At 39.4% G+C, this 9,501-nt stretch overlaps 1 pseudogene; it reads left to right on the top strand.

The window, feature by feature from the left end:
* Positions 1–6,118: 6,118 nt before the first annotated feature.
* Positions 6,119–8,011, top strand: LOC112625265 (annotated as a pseudogene).
* Positions 8,012–9,501: the final 1,490 nt, after the last annotated feature.

Raw genomic sequence — 9,501 nt, 5'->3', positions numbered from 1 at the left:
CAGGTGTGAATGTAGTACCCAATAGGTAGTTTTTTTAGCCTATCCTCCCTCACTCCACCCTTCAATAGTCTTCAGTGTCTATTGTTCCCATATTTATGACCATGTGTGCTTAATGTTTAGCTCCCACTAGTGAGAACATGTGATATTTGGTTTTCTGTTCCTGTGTTAATTTGCTTAGGATAATGTCCTCCAGTTCCACCCATGTTGCTGCAAAGGACATGATTTCATTATTTCTTATGGCTGCGTAGTATTCCATGGTGTATACGTACCACATTTTCTTTATCCAATTTACCATTGATGGGCACCTGGGTTGATTTCACGTCTTTGCTATTGTGAATAGCACAGCAATGAAGCTGATGATGTGATTCTATACCTAGAAAATCCTAAAGACTCTGCCAAAAGGCTCCTAGAACTAATAAACAACTTTAGTAAAGTTCCAAGATACAAAATCAATGTACAAAAATCAGTAGCATTTCTATACACCAACAATGTCCAGACTGAGCATGCAATCAAGAACAAAAAATCTAAAAAATTAGCTGGGCATGGTGGTATATGTCTGAAATCCTGAGGTGAGAAGATTGCTTGCACCCCCAGGAGTTTGAGATTACGGTGAGCTAAGATCATGCAACTACACTCTGGCCTGGGTGACAGAGTAAGACCCTGTCTCAATAAAATAAAATAAAATAAAATAAAATAAAATAAAATAAAATAAAATAAAATATAAAATAAAATATAAAATAAAATAAAAAGAGAGAACAGAATGTTCCTAGGATTGATGTATGGATACAAGGAATTCTTACGTTCTATTTTAGATGTTTGGCCTATCTCAAAGGGCAAAGAGTAAGAGTAATTTCTGCAATGAGAAGGAAAAAGAAAAAAAAAAAGCATCTTTCTAAAAGTTCAAATTATATTTAGATATGAGGACATTTTACTGGAGGAAGTTAAAGCTTATGCTGAAAACTGTGATCGCTCTGTAAAGAAGCGTCAGTGAGCCATATGACCTTGACCAAGTCTCCTATCCTCTATTTCCACTATTTCACTTACAACAAGAGAAACAAGTTTCCTTCAAAACTAAAATTCTTGAATTGCACGATTTCATCTCATTGTAGAAAAAACTGGCTTGAATTACCTTAAAAATAAGAATTATAAAGAATTATAAAAATAAGAATGAAAAATAAGAATTATAATAAGATACAATATTATGTATGATAAATTTTGTGTTGCTTAGTAGAGGTCTTTTGAGGGACCTTGATTTAAGATTGAATAAGATTTGTAGTTAGAATATAGATTATTTAAAGTTTCTTCTGTGTTTTGGTAGATACCACCGTAGCAGACACATTGTGGCTCGCTGTCCACTGAGCCTGTTTCTTCTTCCTGGACACATACCTAGGCTCTCTTTCTCAGCCTCCTTTACAGTGAGGTGTGGTCACAAGTGTTCTGGTTGATGGAGCATTAGTGGAAGTGATACGTACCATTTCCAAGTCCGGCCCGTGGACATCTCCCACCCAGGATCCTCCAGCCTCTTGCCCTTTGGCTGCATTTGGCAGCATTGTATCCTCATAAGCCTTATGTTAAAGATGGCAGAGCCACAGGTGGAGGGATTCTTGGTCCTGAGTTACCACTTGGAGGAGAGCTGCTGACCAGTCAGGGACACCTGTTTTGGTCTTTTCATGAGCGTGAAATAAATATCTATCACATTTGATTCATTATATGGCTTGAATTTGAATTATATGCTATTAATGTGTATTTGACTAAACAACCCTCACAAATTGAAATGTGGCTTAAAAGAGAAACGGCAGATTGAAGAGAATACTAATGAATGATTCAAGAAAAGCAAATAAGAAAATGGCAGAGCTAATGTTTCTCCTATTCAGAATATCTTTAGGAAGATGGGTTTGCTAATAAGATAAAGTTTTGTCCTCTCCCTCATTGTCTAGGAACTGGGTTAATCATTACAATACTGACACAAGGAAGGCATCAGAGTATGGTAGAAAGGGTAGAGACTTTGGATTCAGTTAGCCTGAGTTTTACTACCCAGTGCCTCAATCTTCCATTTATAAAATGGAACTAATAATATCGACTTTGCTAGGTTGTTAGTGGCAAAACATTGTAGTTAAAAGCATGAAGTTGGGGTGAGACTACCTAGAATTGAATCCTGGCTTTGCCATGACCTGGCTGGGGTAAAATATCTAAATTCTTTGCAGTTCAGTTTCTTCATCTGTAAGATGGGGCTAACATACTTTAAAGAGTTAATGGGAGAATACATGCAAAGTATTCAGAACAGTGCTTGACACAAAGATGTATGTAAGTGTTTATTAGTAACCTACAGATGAGAAATATGTAACAAACAGAGATATAACTAATTAAGGGAAGTTTGTAAGTAAAGGAGGGGTTGCCCAGTGGATTGAGTCCCTTGTTATTATTGCAAGAATTAACTGGAATATGGACAAAAATTCCTCACATTGTAGACACTCATTAAATGGCAATAATGCATGAGGCAAAGATAGTTGGCAATACTTGTTTGCATATAAAAATGACAGAATCTTAGTTTGACACTTTCCATGTACACAATACCCTATTGTTCAAACATTTCATTTTAACCCAGTTCAGTTTATCCAGTATGTGCTAGTCTGATGTGAAAAACTTTGATTCCATGATTCATCAGGTTATTGCACTGAGAAAAAAATACAGACTATAGAAATAAATTTGTCCTTCAAGACCAAAAGTTGAGAGCTCATGTGTTATGCTGCCCTCTTCATACTGAGCTGCACAGCAAGCCCTATCCACCAGACTATGATGAGTAAGGCCGGACATCCTTTCCCCTTAGCTAGGCAAAGCGATAGACACACTGTTCAGATGGTAGAATATTATTTTGGATTGTGCCCTTTTACCAGTAAAACATTTTTGAGCAGGTACTCTCAAAATAAGTATATATTTACCTATAAACTATCTATACTTAATGTTCACATATATAAGTATACAGACTTATATACTATACGCTAGTATCCTTATATAGCATTAAATTCTAATATATACAGAAAAGTAGACATTTTAACAGAATGAAATAAAGGAAATTAAATGTAGTATAAAAGTTATTCCTAATTGTGATAGCTTCATCCTATCAGTAGCCAATACCTCAAGGCTAAACATGTAGCTAGGGTGAGTTTCATTGTTAATGAGAGTGTATGTTAATTCATATTTCAATTTGGATAATTTCTTGATAATTTCAAAATTGTTTGGCTGACTTATGTCAGATATGATTAGATCATCCTTTTCAAAAAACTTCATATTGTAGCTGAAGAGCCTTTCTAGGAGTAAGAAGGGTAAATTCTACCTTTTTCTTTTCTTTTCTTTTCTTGCTTTATATATATATATTTTTCCCTGGGACAGAGTATTGCTCTGTCACCCAGGCTGGAGTGCAGTGGCACAATCTTGGCTCACTGCCCCCTCCACCTCCTGGGTTCAAGCAATTCTCCCTGCCTCAGCCTCCCAATTAGCTGGGATTATAGGCGCCTGCCACCACACCTGGCTAATTTTTGTATTTTTTAGTAGAGATGGGGTTTCACCATGTTAGCCAGGTTGGTCTTGAACTCCTGACCTCAGGTGATCTGCCCGCCTCAGCCTCCCAAAGTGCTGGGATTACAGGCATGAACCACAGCTCCTGGCCGAATTCTACCATTTTTAAATTGCACTTGCTTCACGTATTAGTCTGTTCTGGAACTGCTATAAAGAAATACATAAACATGGTAATTTATTTAAAAAGAGGTTTAATTTTATTTAAAAAGAGGTTTAATTCATGGTTTTGCAGGCTCTATGGGAAGCATGGCTGGGGAGGCCTCAGGGAACTTGACAATCATGGCAGAAAGCAAAGGAGAAGCAGGCACTTCTTACATGGCCAGAGCAGGAGGAAGAGAAAGAAGGGGGAGGTGCTACACACTTTAAACAACCAGATCTCATGAGAACTCACTTACTATCATGAGAACAGCAAGGGGGAAATCCACTCCCATGATCCAATCACCTCCCACCAAGGCCCTCTTCCAACATTGGGGATTACAGTTTGACATGAGATTTGGGTGGGGACAGAAATCCAAACCACATCACTTCATTAGTATGATATTCACTTGTGGTTTCTCCTCTTAAGTAACATTCCTACTTTGCTAGTTTAGTTGAAACTGCAAAACAAAATTCTTATTTTTTTTTTTATTTTATTTTTGAGACAGGGTCTCACTCGGTCACACAGGCTGGAGTGCAATGGGTCAGTCATGGCTCACTGCAGCGTCATCCTCCTGGGCTCAATCAGTCTTACTGCCTCAGCATCCTGAGCTGCTGGGATTACAGGTGCATGCCACTATACCCAGTTAATATTTTATTTTTTGTAGAAATGGGGTTTCACCATGTTGCCCAGGCTGGTCTCAAACTCCTGGGCTCAAGTGATCTGCCAGCCTCAGCCTGACAAAGTGCTGGGGTTGCAGACATGAGCCACTGTGCCCGGCCCTGCAAAACATAATTCTTAATCTATTAAACTGAGGCACAATCTAAATTGCACTGTTTCAATATGCCTCCAGCAAACAATCATGCGAAGAAGGCTGCAGATGCCCCTGCTCTTTCCCTGGGAGAGATCTTTTGGACACATGAATCTCTGACAGAGGGACTGAATGCAACAATGCCAATCCATATTTTTCAGGTTACTCAAGTTAGATTTCTGACTTTTAAGCCTAAAAGTGTAATCACAAGCAGAAGTTCTAGTATTTTCTTACTGAACATCCAAAAGATCACTGGGGGCCCTCATCTCACTTTAGTCTGCACATGATGTAGACTGTTTCATTCATTCTCTTGCAACATCCTGGCTGTGGATGTTGTGGACTATTTTTTTGAAGATCTCTGGCATGATCTGAATCTTCTTCAGATCTACCAGATCTTCCTCATGGGAAAGAGAATGTTACGTTCTGTAATACAACGTTTGTAATTGAAACCTTAGCAATAAAGGCAGGAGAAAATTGAATAGCTGCTTTAAGGCTTGACCTTGGAGGCTGGTGAGCACAATGGGGAAGACATAGGTTTGGGGCATCAGTCAGACCATGATTCAAGTCCTGGTTCTCCTGCCTACCCATTGAGGGAACTTCTGGTAAGTTAAGCAATCTGAATTTCGACTTCCCCATCTGAAAAAGGTGGTAATACCTATGGCATTAGTTAGGATAAAATTAGGTTGCTGTTAAAAGAGACAGAAAGAGAAAGAGACCTCAAAGTACGATGACATAAAAAGATACAGTTTTAATTCTCTTTTATGTAAAAGTTAGGTAGGTGGTCCAAGGCTAGTATAGTGGTTCCGTAGTGGCAGGAACCTAGCTTCTATGTTGTTTTCATTCATCCTTTGCACTACTGGGCTCCCCTCTCATGTTAAAATGGCAGTTTCAGTTACTGCTATGATGTCTGATTCCAGACAGAGGGAAGGAGGAAAGGGAAAAGAAAAGACACCCTGCTTTTCCTTTAAGGGCTTGACTTGGAAGTATTCAAATCCACGCTAACCACATGGCCACGCCTAACAGAAGGGAGCATGGGAAATGTAGTATTTTCTGGTAGTGTGTGTCTAATTCTAGGTTTCTGTTACTAAAGCAAGACGGAGAATTGTTATTGGGGGCACAATAACACTTGTTATTGGTCTCTGGAACACCTCCCTCTCAGGATAGCTGCAGGGATTAAATGCCACCATTTAGCACAGAACTGGGCCCATGGCTAAACAACAAACCTAAAGACCACCATGGTTACCATCATTAATCTCTGAGTCTTTTGTTTTCTCCTAAGCAAAAGGAATATTCATTGATCGTTCCATTCTGTAAACAGGCATGGAGTAATCTTGTGGCAGGAATCTTGTGGAAGGAATGTCCTGTCTATGCTAACACAGTGAATGGGTCTTGGAGAGTACAGACATTATTGTTCAATTGCAGGGGATAATTCTTATTACTTTCATGTTGGGATCTTCTGAGGGCCTTGTATCACAACTAAAAAAAAAGGACAAGAGGCATTGCAGTACATTGAGCTCCATAAAGACTGCGCTGGGGCAAGTGAGAACTGGATGAGCACTGGGACTCTGTGCTTCCCTGAAGAAAAACAACTAAACATGGGCCAAGGAGATGCTAAGAAGCTGGCAGTAAAAATGTCATAATATGCACTCCCTGTGCAAGCTCATTGGGAGGAGCCCAAGATGAAGTACCCAGATGCTTCAGTCAGCTTCTCAGAATTTTCTCAGACATGCTCAGAGAGGTGAAAGAACATGTCTGCTAAAGAGAAAGGAAAAGTTGAAGGCATGGCAAAGGCAGACAAGGCCTGTTATGAAAAAGAAATGAAAACCTATATCCATCTGTTTTCCTGCAAAAAACATGATCTCATTTTTTTTATGGCTGCATAGTATTCCATAGTTTGTATGCACCACATTTTTTGAATCCACTCTACCATTGATGGACATTTAGGTTGATTTCATGTCTTTGCTATTGTGGAGAGTGCTGCAATGAACATACAGGTGCATGTGTCTTTATGATAGAATGATTTATATCCCTTTGGGTATATACTCAGTAATGAGATTGCTGAGTCAAATGGTGGTTCTGTTTTTAGGTCTTTGAGGAATCATCACACTGCTTTCCACAATGGTTGAATGAATTGACACTCCCACCAACAGTGTGCAAGCATTCCTTTTTCTCTGCAGCCTTGCCAGCAGCTATTATTTTTTTTACCTTTTTTATTTTTCTTTTTTTGAGATGGAATCTCACTCTTGTCACCCAGGCTGGAGTGCAGTGGCTTGATTTTGGCTCACTGCAACCTTCACCTCCCAGGTTCAAGCCATTCTCCTGCCTCAGCCTCTGGAGTAGCTGGGATTACGGGCGCCCACTACCACGCCCAGTTAATTTTTGTATTTTTAGTAGAGACACAGTTTCACCATGTTTGCCAGGCCAGTCTCAATCTCCTGGTCTCAAGGGATCTGCCCACCTCAGCCTCCTAAAGTGCTGGGCTTACAGGCATGAGCCACTGTGCTCAGCCTTTTTTCTGACTTTTTATTAATAGCTATTCTGAGTGGCGTGAGATGGTATCTCACTGTGGTTTTGACATGTATTTGTCTAATGATTAGTGATGCTGAGATTTTAATTTGTACCACAAACACCCATGACACAGGTTCACCTGTATAACAAACCTGCACGTGTACCCCTGAACTTAAAAGCTCAAAAAAAAAAAATAAATAAAATAAAACTATCAACCAAAAAAAAAAACAAAAACACAAAACAAAAAGAAAAAAGAAATAAGCAAACCTATATCCCTCGAAAAGGCAAGACAAAAAAGAAGTTCAAGGATCCCAATGCACCCAGGAGGCCTCATTTGGCCTTTTTCTTATTCTGTTCTGAGTATTGCCCCGAAAATAAGGGAGAACATCCCAGCCTATACACTGGTGATGTGAAGAAACTGGGAGAGATGTGGAATAACACCACTGCAGATGACAAGCAGCCTTATGAAAACAAGGCTGTGTGGCCAGGTGTGGTAGCTCATGCCTGTAATCCCAGCACTTTGGGAGGCTGGGGTGGGTGATCAACATGGTAAAACCCTGTCTCTACTAAAAATACAAAAATTAGCCAGGCGTGGTGGCGGGCGCCTATAATCACAGCTACTTGGGAGGGTGAGGTGGGAGAATCGCTTGAACCTGTGAGGCGGAGGTTGCAGTGAGCTGAGATCGCACCACTGCACTCCAGCCTGGGCAATAGAGCGAGACTCCATCCCCCCTCGCAAAAAAAAAAAAAAAAAAAAAAAAGGAAAAAGAAAGAAAAGAAGGCTGTGAAGCTGCATGAAGGAAAAATAGGAAAGGGTATTGCTGTGTGTTGAGCTATAGGAAAGCCTGATGCAGCAACAAAAGGGAGTCATCAAGTCCGGAAAAAAGCAAGATAAAGAAGGAAGAGGAGGAAGATGAAGAGGATGAGGAGGAGGAAGAAAATGAGGAGATAAAGATGAAGAAGAAAACAATGGTGAATAAGTTGATTCTAGTGCAGTTTTTTTTTCCTTGTCTGTAAAGCATTTAATCCCCCTGTACACAACTCACTCCTTTTAAAGAAAAAAAAATAGAAAAGAAGGCTGTGTAAGATTTGTTTTTAAACTGCACAGTGTCTTTTTTTGTATGTTAACACACTACTAAATGTGTCTTTAGATAGTCCTGACCTGGGGCATTTTCAATAGCCACTAACCTTTCCTGGTAGAATATGAGCGTTGTTAAAGCAGGTTCTTGCTGGTCCACAGTACAAGTTAGTTACATATGGGGATGGTCTTTTTTTCATCTTCAGCTGTCTCTGATGCATCTTGTAGGAAATCATTGTTGTTCTGTTAACTGAATACCATTTTGTAATTGAAAAAACAGTTGCAGCTTTTTTGTTGACATTCTGAATACTTCTAAGTAAATACAATATTTTTATTAAAAAATTTAAAAAGACAAAAAGAAAAGTTCTGCTATTTTTATGAATATGAAAAATTAAAATACCAGGAAAACAGGCCGATGGGTAGAGCTCCTTGAAGGACTGGGGATGAGAAGGAATACAGCAAAATGGAAAGTACCTGAATGGGGGAGGCAGACAGACCTAGTGTGTTAGTCAGCTTATGCTGTAATAACTCTCAAAGTCAATGGTTTACAGCAATACTTCTTACTCCCAGATCTGTGGGTTGGCTGTAGTTTTGCTTGGCTCTGCAAGCAATTTTCACTGTCTTCACTTTTGCTGCACAGATCTTCATTCTAGTACCTCTATCTAGGGCACATTCTTGCGACAGATGGTAGGAGCTCACAAAGTCAAGCAATATCATGTCAGTGCATTTAGAGCCTGTATTTGGATGTTACCTGTAGCATACCCACCAACATTCCATTGACTAAAGCAAATTGTATGTATTATTTGTTCACAAGTATTTATTCCTTTCTCACCTTTGCAATGCTTACCTGTAAGATGGAGTATTTTCATCTTTCTTTTACAGGTAAAAGAAAAGAAAAGTTCTACTGTTTTTAGCATGAATATGAAAAATTAAAATACCAGGAAAACAGGTGGATGGGTAGAACTCCTTGAAGGACTGGAGGTGAGAGGCAATACAGCAAAATGGAAAGTGCCTGGACAGGGGAGGAAGATAGGCCTGGTGTATAGGCCAGCTTATGCTGTAATAACTCTCAAAGTCAGTGGAAGTTCTTTTCCATCTTACAGGTAAGTATTGCAAGGGTGGGAAAGGAATAAATATTAATACTTAAGAACAAGTAATACACATAATTTGCTGTAGTCAATGGAATGTTAGTGGGTATGCTACAGGTAACATCCAAATACAGACTGAAACATCCATTACAGGTGCTTAGCCTTTCTGAGTCTCATTTATAAATATGAGTCACGCATCACACACATTTGCATTTATTAAGTGAGATAATCCTTATAAAGCAGTTTCCCAATGGCGTCTCACAGATAGATTACCTGTGTGCTGTGAGAGTATATTTCTCAGCCC

The sequence above is a fragment of the Theropithecus gelada genome, chromosome 5 (genome assembly GCF_003255815.1).
Source record: "Theropithecus gelada isolate Dixy chromosome 5, Tgel_1.0, whole genome shotgun sequence".
In the NCBI taxonomy this organism is placed as follows: Eukaryota; Metazoa; Chordata; class Mammalia; order Primates; family Cercopithecidae; genus Theropithecus; species Theropithecus gelada.
This window is presented reverse-complemented; position numbering and strand designations above follow the sequence as displayed.